The sequence below is a fragment of the Elgaria multicarinata genome, chromosome 7 (assembly GCF_023053635.1).
Source record: "Elgaria multicarinata webbii isolate HBS135686 ecotype San Diego chromosome 7, rElgMul1.1.pri, whole genome shotgun sequence".
NCBI classification, from domain to species: Eukaryota; Metazoa; Chordata; class Lepidosauria; order Squamata; family Anguidae; genus Elgaria; species Elgaria multicarinata.
Window position 1 is genome coordinate 71,262,017 of NC_086177.1, and position 9,539 is coordinate 71,271,555.

Genomic DNA, 9,539 nt, shown 5'->3' on the forward strand with positions numbered 1-9,539 from the left:
TATGGACACAAGTTAGGTTTGTTTGTTTGTTTTTGTATTTTAAATAAAGATTCAAACTTTATTCTAAACTGTATAAAAAGTATCCAGTTGCAAAACTCAAGTGAATTAGGAACTTGTGAGATGAAATGTTTTATAATGAGAAGTGTCTGTCACTTACTGATGTTGTAACTGAAGAACATAGGAAAATATCACAGTTGTGGGTAGCAACTATCTATCTTCTATTTAAATTCACAGTATTAGTTAGAAAGTAGCTGCCATTCTATTACATTTAGTTGAGAGACCCGATCCATTGTTGCTTTAAATTCTCTGGTGTGCTTATCATTTAAAAAACAAAACAAACTTCAAGTGAAAGATACTTTTTTCTTATACAAACCAGCTCAGTTTAATGTACTCTGCTAAGTACATATCACTGGGCCTTATGTTGAAACTAAATATGATGTAGGAGTACCATATTTGGAGCTCCCAATGTTTGTTCATTGGGGAGGGGGGTGAACAGCTGTGGAGGGAGCCTGATTTGGATTGGGGATATGGCATACGCGAGAGGGAGGTTTACCTCTTTGCTCACGTACTAGTTCTCAAACGTATATCCCTCCTCTCTCAAAGCTCTTAGGGTGGCCATAGGGTACTGGGGATTTTCACCATCAAGGATGTAGACAGAACTATGAGTGGATCTTCACCCCTGTCCTCTCCCAGCTGCCACAGAAAGCTCTGCAGCGGCTCCTCTTCAGAGGTCAGTGTCAAGACCTAGAACAAGGACGGGAGAGGAAAAAGGGTGTGTGCTGATGGGCAGGTAGGGAAAGAAGAGAGACTGGGATCTGCTGTATCCTGGGGTCTCCCCAGCCCAGCCCCATTCCCATCAGTGCAACCCCACTAGATAGGCTCAGAAGCCCATCTAGTGCAAAAACCTGAAAAGGAGGACAGAGGTGAAAATCACCTCTGTTGCTCCTCCTTCCCTGTTGGAAATAGCCTGGCAAGGCATAGGATACTTGGAAGCCTCTGTGATCAGAGGCTTCTGTCTAGTGGGTGGCAAACTGATAGTTGGGCCCAGTGGAGGCTTGGAGCACCAGTGACAGTGGGTTGGTGAACCCTCTGAGTTCCAGTCAGAACCACTCAGAACTCTAAAGGAGCTATCCAATGTGTTTCCTTTAGAGTTCTGACTGAAACCCAGAGTAGATTCACCACCCCTCTGACATTGGAGTCACCAGCCTCCAGTGGTGGTGTGCTCAAGCATTGAATTCCCCCCCCCATAGTTAATAGCAGCTCAAGAGGGAAACTGGATTGAGGCCATGGCGCAGAGGCATAGGGTTAGATCTACCCCACACTATGCCCCTGCTGTTCCAAAACCAGGCTCCCGCAGCTGCTTTTTGAGAAAGAAATAGTGGATGAGAGCCTATGTTGGCCACTGGTGGAAGGAAGCCTGCATCCTGGCCAGCATAGACCAGGGGGCAGGGGGTGGTCCATGTGTTCCTTCATTCAAAGTTTATTGCTTTTGAACTGGTCATAATACTAAAAAAGAAAAAGTCTTTCATCAGTTTGCTAAATTATCATTTATTTTCAACACTTTCCCTTAGCTTCTTTCTTTCTTTTCTTTCTTTATTGCCCACGGAAAGAGGGTGTCTGTATTATCAGGCTACTGGGCTAGATGGCCAATAGTCTGACTTAAGCTTCACTTGGAAAATTTATTTCATTGACACAAATTGTTCAATCCTTTACAATAGCAAATAAGTCCAATTCCTGCAGGTATGCTAGTATAAACTAATGCCAAATCCTAAACTCACTCATTGTGCATAGTAGTTCCAGATACCTGCTGCCTTGTATCCCAATCCTAAATACCTGTGTTGTACTAAATACTTGGACTGACATGTCAAAAACAACAGTATAACATGTTTTGTGATGTTTCAATTGTGTGATGATTAGGTTGCCCCAACTTAAGTACTTAGTTGCAAGGGCAGCAAGTCTCAGAATTATCCTATAACAGCACAGCCCTATGCATATCTACTCAGAAGTAAACCCCATCAAATTCAATGCGGCTTATTCTCAGGTAAGTTATTCTCATTGCAGATTTAACATGATAGTTCTAGACAGCAATCCTATGGAGAGCATCACAGGGACATTGAATTGTTTGGATTCCATTCCACCCCCAAAGTTGTAGACACCCTTATGACTGTGGGTGGGGGTGGACTCAGATCTGATCTCCCCCCCCCCAATCCCCTCACAGCTGCTGCAGAAAGAGTCAGGGCACCTGCTCTCCAAGGTTGCAAAAGCAACCTTTGATGACCTCGTAGATGTCAAAAAGGGGGTGTTCTGGTAGTCAAGGAGAGGAGAGGTTGGAAACTCTTTTATCCTGTGCCTATCCTGCCCCAGCCCTGTGACTCCTCTAGACAGGCTCAGAGGCCAATCTAGAGGAGGAAAAGACGCAAAAGAGGACGGAGAGTCAAAAATTGCTTCCATTGCTCCTCCCCGCTGCCAGCAAGAGCTCAGCAAGGCATAGGCTACTCGGAAGCCTCTGAAATCTTAGGCTTCCTTCTAGTGGGTGGCAATTCCATAGGATTGCTCCCTTAGGGACTATAAACCAAAAGTAAGAATAATTCAGAAATATTGGTTTAAATCCCTTTATTAGGGTAACCTGAGTCTATTCTGGAATATGGATTACAGATTCAGTATTCTCTTGAAGATTCCTTATATATTGGCTGAAAAAAGTACCTGTTCAGAGAGGGCAAAATCATCATCATCATCATCATCATCATCGTCATCATCACAATCTTTAAAAATTAGGAGAATTTCTGTCCCCTCTTTCTTCTTTCAGATTCACATTGTGTCTACATAGGTTATAGGATGTCCCTTGTTAGGTCAGCATTAGCGGCTTTCCAGAGTAAATAACTAAATACAACAATAACATTGTTTATCAGTTATGTCATCAGAACCAAGCAAGCTTAATGATCCCAAAATCCCTCAAACCAAGGTCCCAAGAATCCTTTCAAGCAGAAATAATCTTCCAACAGCAAATATTAAGAATAAGAACACCACTAACCTGTATAAATACATTTTCTAATTCAACGGCTATTGAATTAAGACATATTGTTTAGCTACTTTTAGTCCTTTATCAGTTTGAACTATGAAGTAACAACTAAGGCTGCAATTCTATATTCACTTACCTGGGAGAAAGTCCCATTTAATTCAATGGGGCTTACTTCCGAATAGACATTTTATGGGATTGCATTGTAAGGCTGAGAAAATGCCACATTGAACATAATGAGGCTTATCTCTGAGTAAACATGCATAGGTTTGGCCTGCACATATATAATTTCTTAATCACTAGATATTATTGTAGAAGTTTAATCATCCCTCTCCATATTCCAAATGCAGCATCAATGATAAACAGTAGGTTCATTACTCTACACAATATCAGGGTCAGCCTTCCCATGAAGTGGTGTGAATCTCCTGGAAGGGCCAGTGGATTTCATGCCACCACTACCAAGAAGGCACATGTGAAGCACCAGGTTGGGTGGGCACTCCAAAAAGTGCAGTTAGTCTGTAAGAAGTGGCATAGTGCATTCTTAGTAGGTGTAAGGAAAGGGTTAAGCGTACACAGAATTACTGTTTTTAGCAATTCATTCTTTGTCCATTGTCTGTTATAGAATTGCAGAAGTACTGCTTATCTCTCCACCTGGCCGTAGGCGGGAAGCCATCTCCTGGCTCTGTTGAGGCGAGAGAAGTGACCTTGGGGCAATTTGCAACTGTGAAAGAGAAACTGGCCCATCCGGAGGGAGGGGGAGGAGTAGAATAACGAGGGGCCTTAAAAAGTCTACCAAAGCTGAGGCCAGTGCCTGAGCTGAAGGACACCTGGCTGCGGGGAAGTATATTCTGTAACAAATGTTTTAGTTTGCTGGTATGGGGTTCGGGGTTGATGTATCCATTTTAGTAGCTAATCTGATGTAAATGCTTGCCTCTTACCCTTCCTATTTCAATAAAGGATTGGGCTTAACCCTTTCAAATTGAGAGCTGTGTGCTTTATTCCGAGATCTGTGCAAAAATCCAGTGGGCAGCCGGTTTGGCTGAGTGTGGTTTCCTTTACATGGTGGGCAGTGCTGGGATTCAACACAGATCTGGAGGAATAAATGCTGGCAAGTTAAGGAGAGCAGGAGAAAAAGGAAACTGAGCCCTAAACCAGCAAAAGGTAGTCCAGCCAGGATGTTGCAGGGGATACCCCTGGGAAAAGAAGAGTTAGCTCAGAGTCAGGGAGCGGAAGCTCCCGGAGTAGAGGTTTCAGGAGAAAACCCTCGGGAAGAAGCAGGGGAGGAGGCCTGTGCAGCCACCTTAGGGTGGGGATTGCAGGAGGCACCCGGCTTCGAGGGAAGAGCTCGGAGACGCTCCACAGTACGGTGGTGGGAGCCACAGGACGAGGTGGACCAAGTGTGGTACGAGTGCGAACTGGGCATGGCCATGCCAGCGGAGTTGCTGGCGGAGGAAGTCAAGGAAAGGCCCAGTTCACGGCAAGCCATGGCGTCAAGGGAACTCGGAGAACCGGAGGAGAATGGGCGAAAGATGGGGGTCCCACGGCGGCAGGAGGCCCGGCTACCTCTGCTCCCTCGCTCGCCAGGAGGGACGAGCGGAACCAGCGGGGAAACCGAGGAGCAGAGGATGCAGAGAATGTATGCGGACTGCATGGAGATGATGGCCAGGCAGCTGCAGCTGATGGAGAGAGGAGGAAACCCCGGTCCACGGATCGACAGAAGGGCGTTCCCCGTGTTCCAGGAGGGAGACAATGTGGGAGCGTTTCCGGCCCTGTTTGAGGATACGTGTGACGAGATGCGGGTGCCAGTGGCCCAGAGGATGAGTCTGCTGAGGCCGCAGATCACAGGAACTTTGCGGGAAAGGGTGGCTACCATCCCGTGGGAGCTGCGCAATAGCTACCCGTATTTCAAAAACTTGGCCAAAGAACAGTTTGCCTTAACAGTGGAGCACTGCTGGCAAAAGTTTCGCCGGCTGACCAAGAGTCTGAAAGAAACTTTCTCCGCCTTTGCCACCAGGATGGTGACTGCCATGGATGCCTGGATGGAAGCGGAAGGGGTGCGAGATTTGAGAGGAGCAAAGAATTTGGTGGCGAAAGAACAACTGTATCGGCAGTTCCCGGAGAAGTTTGATGCCTGGGTCGGAGAGAAGAATCCCAGAACCGTGATGGAGGCAGCCAAGATGGCAGACCGGCTTCAGGCGTTCGAGCGAAAGGGAACCGGCGGGGCGTTGAAGTTGCCGGAGGGGCGGGCTGGAGTAAGCCCAGTGGAGAAAAAGCCCGGGTGGCCAGCTAAGGAGCGGCAGGAGAAAGGTGGAGTAGCAGCAGCCAGCGGAACCTCCAGCGGCGGATGTTTCTACTGCAAGGAGCCGGGGCACATGAAGAGAGAATGCCCCAAATTGGCCGCCAAGTCACCAGCCGTAGGGGTAAAACCGTCACCCGGGGTACGAGCAGCTGTGGCACCGCCGCCGCCCTCACCCGGGTCTAACTGGAGTGATGATAGCGGAGGTGAGGCGACCGACTTGGAGTGGGAGCACATGCGGGCAGAGTCAGCAGGAGTAGCCCAGGCCGCCACGGCATCTGGAAGCCCCGAGCTGGCGAACGCGGTTTCCATGCGGCTGGTGACTCCAGAGCAGCTCCGGTGGAGTTGTCGCAAATTCTGTGAGTGTGTGGTGGTCAATGGGAAGATGATTCGGGCTCAAAGAGATACCGGCGCGGATTTAAGCTCAGCCCATGTAGGACTATTGAAGCTTGGACAGAGTTTGGAGGGCCGAACTATGAAGGTGACCCTTCATATACGGGGCGCCGCCCTTCGAAGCGCCGCTGGCCCGAGTGAAATTGGAATATCAGGGGTGGAAAGGGGAGCTAGTTATCCTTACGCATAAGGAAGGGCCTGCTTTCCTCTTGGGCAATGACTTGTGTTTTAAAGTAACTCAGCTAGCAGTCACGGCCCGGGGGAAGGCGGCCCGTGAGCGGAAGGATCCCCCTGGGAAGGAGGAAGCCTTGATGGTTCCGGAAGACCCGGCACGGGGAGAAGGGGGAAGAGGGGAGGAGGTTAACCCCGAATTCGTTAAGGAGGTGCAACAGGATCCCTCGTTGCAAGAGTGTCGGGAGGCTGCGGGAGGTCCTGCGGGAGAGAGAGGAAAAATGGGAAAAGCTACGTTCGTGTGGGAACGAGGCAGGCTGTACCGCAGGTTCTCACTGAAAGGAGGAGGGGGAGTGGAACGAAAACAGCTAGTGGTACCCAAAGGAGAACGGGGAAAAGTATTGGAAACAGCACATGAGTGATTGGGGGGGGGCATTTGGGAATCCACCGCACACTGGAGCGGGTGAGTCGGGATTTTTACTGGCCGGGGGTGGCACAAGATGTAAAGGACTTTTGCAATTCTTGCGAAGTCTGCCAGCGGGTGGGCTACCCTCTAGATCACCCGAAGGCCCCCCTGCACCCATCCTTAATTACAGAAGTACCCTTCGAAAAGGTGGGGGTGGATATTCTGGGCCCTTTTAACCCTGCTACACGGGGAGGAAAAAAGTACATTTTAACCATGGTAGATTATGCCATGCGATATGCAGAGGCGGTACCATTGGCGGTTATTTCGGCTCCCCAGGTAGCCAAGGCCTTGATGTCTATATTCACCCGGGTGGGGGTCCCCAAAACCTTGGTGCATGACCAAGGAGGAAATTTCATGTCAGCCCTGCTGAAGGAGCTGTGGCGATTGGCCGGGGTGCAACAGTGTGTGGCGGCGGCGTATCATCATGAAGGGAATGGGCTGGTGGAACGGTTTAATCAAACTCTGGGGAAAATGTTAAAGGCATATGCGGAGAAGCACGCAGCCGACTGGGATCAGGCCCTGCCCTACCTTCTCTTTGCCGCCCAGGACACCAAAAGCGATAGCCTTGGGTTCTCAGCAAACGAATTGGTGTTTGGGAGGGAGTTGAGAGGACCCTTGAAGCTGTTGCGGGAGCGATGGGAGGAGGGTGCCTCTCCCGCTCCGGTGTCGGTGGTGGAGTATATGCAGAAGTTACAGAATTTGCTAAAAGAGGTAGGAGAGGCCGCCCAGGAGAATCTAGAGCAGGCTCAGCAAAGTCAGAAACGTTGGTATGATCGGCAAGCCAGGTGGCGAGTGTTTCAAGTAGGTGACAAGGTGTTAGTTTTGAAGCCCGTAAAGCCCGAGAAATTGGCGGTGCATTGGGAAGGGCCCTTAGTGGTGGAGAAAAAGTTGAACGAAGTGAACTATTTGTTGCGGGATGTAGATAAGCAACGGCGGGCGAAACTCTTTCATGTAAATATGATGAAGCTGTTTCGGGAACGCGGAGTGCACATTGGACAAGTAGGCAGTGAGGAAGGAGGAGGAGATGGGGCCGGGTTGGATGTTTTGGCAAGTTATCGGCGCATGGAGGGGGTGGAAGAAATTCAGGTTCCCGGGGAGCTGAGCGCCCTGCAAGGGAGGCAGTTGCGGCAGCGGCTCGGAGAGTTTAGGGAATTGTTCTCGGGGTTGCCCGGGAGAACGTCTTTGACTAGGCACTCCATAAATACCGGGAAGCACCCCTCGATACATACCCCACCTCACCGGTTAAACGGGAAACAGCTAGAGGTGGTGAATAAAGAAGTGGAGGAAATGTTAGCTATGGGGGTGATTGAAAAAAGTCAGAGCCCCTGGTCCTCCCCCCTTGTGCTCGTGGCCAAGAGGGACAGTTCGGTCCGTTTCTGCGTTGATTTTAGGAAATTGAACAGTGTGACTACCGTAGAGGCTTATCCTATGCCCCGCACTGATGACCTGATTGAAACACTAGGAAAAGCGCAGTTCATATCGACGTTGGACTTGACTAAAGGATATTGGCAAGTGCCGCTGGATGAGGACGCGGCTGCCAAGTCCGCCTTCTCTACCCCACGGGGACACTACCAATTTAAGGTTCTTCCTTTTGGGCTCTCGTCTGCTCCGGCTTGCTTCCAAAGGTTAATGGATCGGGTCCTAGACGGCTTAGGAGCGTTTGCGTGTGTTTACTTAGATGACGTGGCCGTGTTTAGCGACACATGGGAACAACATCTAGAACATCTGGGGCAGGTGCTGGGCCGTTTGCGGGAAGCGGGGCTGACGGTGAAGGCTTCCAAATGTCAGTTTGGGCGAGGAGAGGTGACTTACCTAGGGCACAAAGTGGGGAGGGGGCCGTTGAAGCCGATGGCCGCCAAAGTGGAGGCCATCCAGCAGTGGCCGATTCCCCAAACCAAGAAGCAAGTGCAGTCCTTTTTGGGACTCGCTGGATATTATCGGAGATTTGTACCAAATTTTAGCCAGCTGGCCGCCCCCTTAACAGAGTTGTGCAGGAAGAGGCAGCCGGTGCGGGTTCACTGGACTGGAGCTTGCCAAAGGGCGTTCGGGGAGCTGAAGGAGCGGTTGCAGCGTGCTCCCGTCTTGAAGACTCCCGATTTTGACCAACCGTTTGTGGTGCAAACGGACGCCTCAGAGGCAGGCTTGGGTGCGGTGTTACTGCAGGAAGGAGCGGGGGGGCTACAGCAACTGGTGGCATTCGTCAGCAAAAAGTTGCTGCCGCGAGAACGGGCATTAGCAACGATTGAAAAAGAATGCTTGGCTATCGTTTGGGCCCTGGGCAAGCTAAGACCGTATCTTTGGGGAAGAGCTTTTACAATCCAAACTGACCATTCTCCCTTGTGCTGGTTAGCCAGGGTGAAGAACACCAACCAAAAACTGTTACGGTGGAGCCTGGCTTTACAGGACTTTGAGTTTACAATCTCCCACATTAAAGGCAGAGAGAATGTGGTGGCTGATGGACTATCCCGGAGCTTCAACCGAGGGGAGGGGGGGAGTTAAGTGGTAAAAAGGGTTTTTAGTATGAGATGGCTTTTTCTAGAAAAGCCATCTTAAGGGAGGAGGTGTAAGGAAGGGGTTAAGCGTACACAGAATTACTGTTTTTAGCAATTCATTCTTTGTCCATTGTCTGTTATAGAATTGCAGAAGTACCGCTTATCTCTCCACCTGGCCGTAGGTGGGAAGCCATCTCCTGGCTCCGTTGAGGCGAGAGAAGTGACCTTGGGGCAATTTGCAACTGTGAAAGAGAAACTGGCCCATCCGGAGGGAGGGGGAGGAGTAGAATAACGAGGGGCCTTAAAAAGTCTACCAAAGCTGAGGCCAGTGCCTGAGCTGAAGGACACCTGGCTGCGGGGAAGTATATTCTGTAACAAATGTTTTAGTTTGCTGGTATGGGGTTCGGGGTTGATGTATCCATTTTAGTAGCTAATCTGATGTAAATGCTTGCCTCTTACCCTTCCTATTTCAATAAAGGATTGGGCTTAACCCTTTCAAATTGAGAGCTGTGTGCTTTATTCCGAGATCTGTGCAAAAATCCAGTGGGCAGCCGGTTTGGCTGAGTGTGGTTTCCTTTACAGTAGGGAAATCCCCTTACTGTGAAATGTAAATGTACTTGTTCTCTTCTTCACAGTCTTCTCTGGTAAGTTTATTCTGAGTTCAAACATTGGTCCAAAAGCAATTTCACATTATTTAAGACAAGT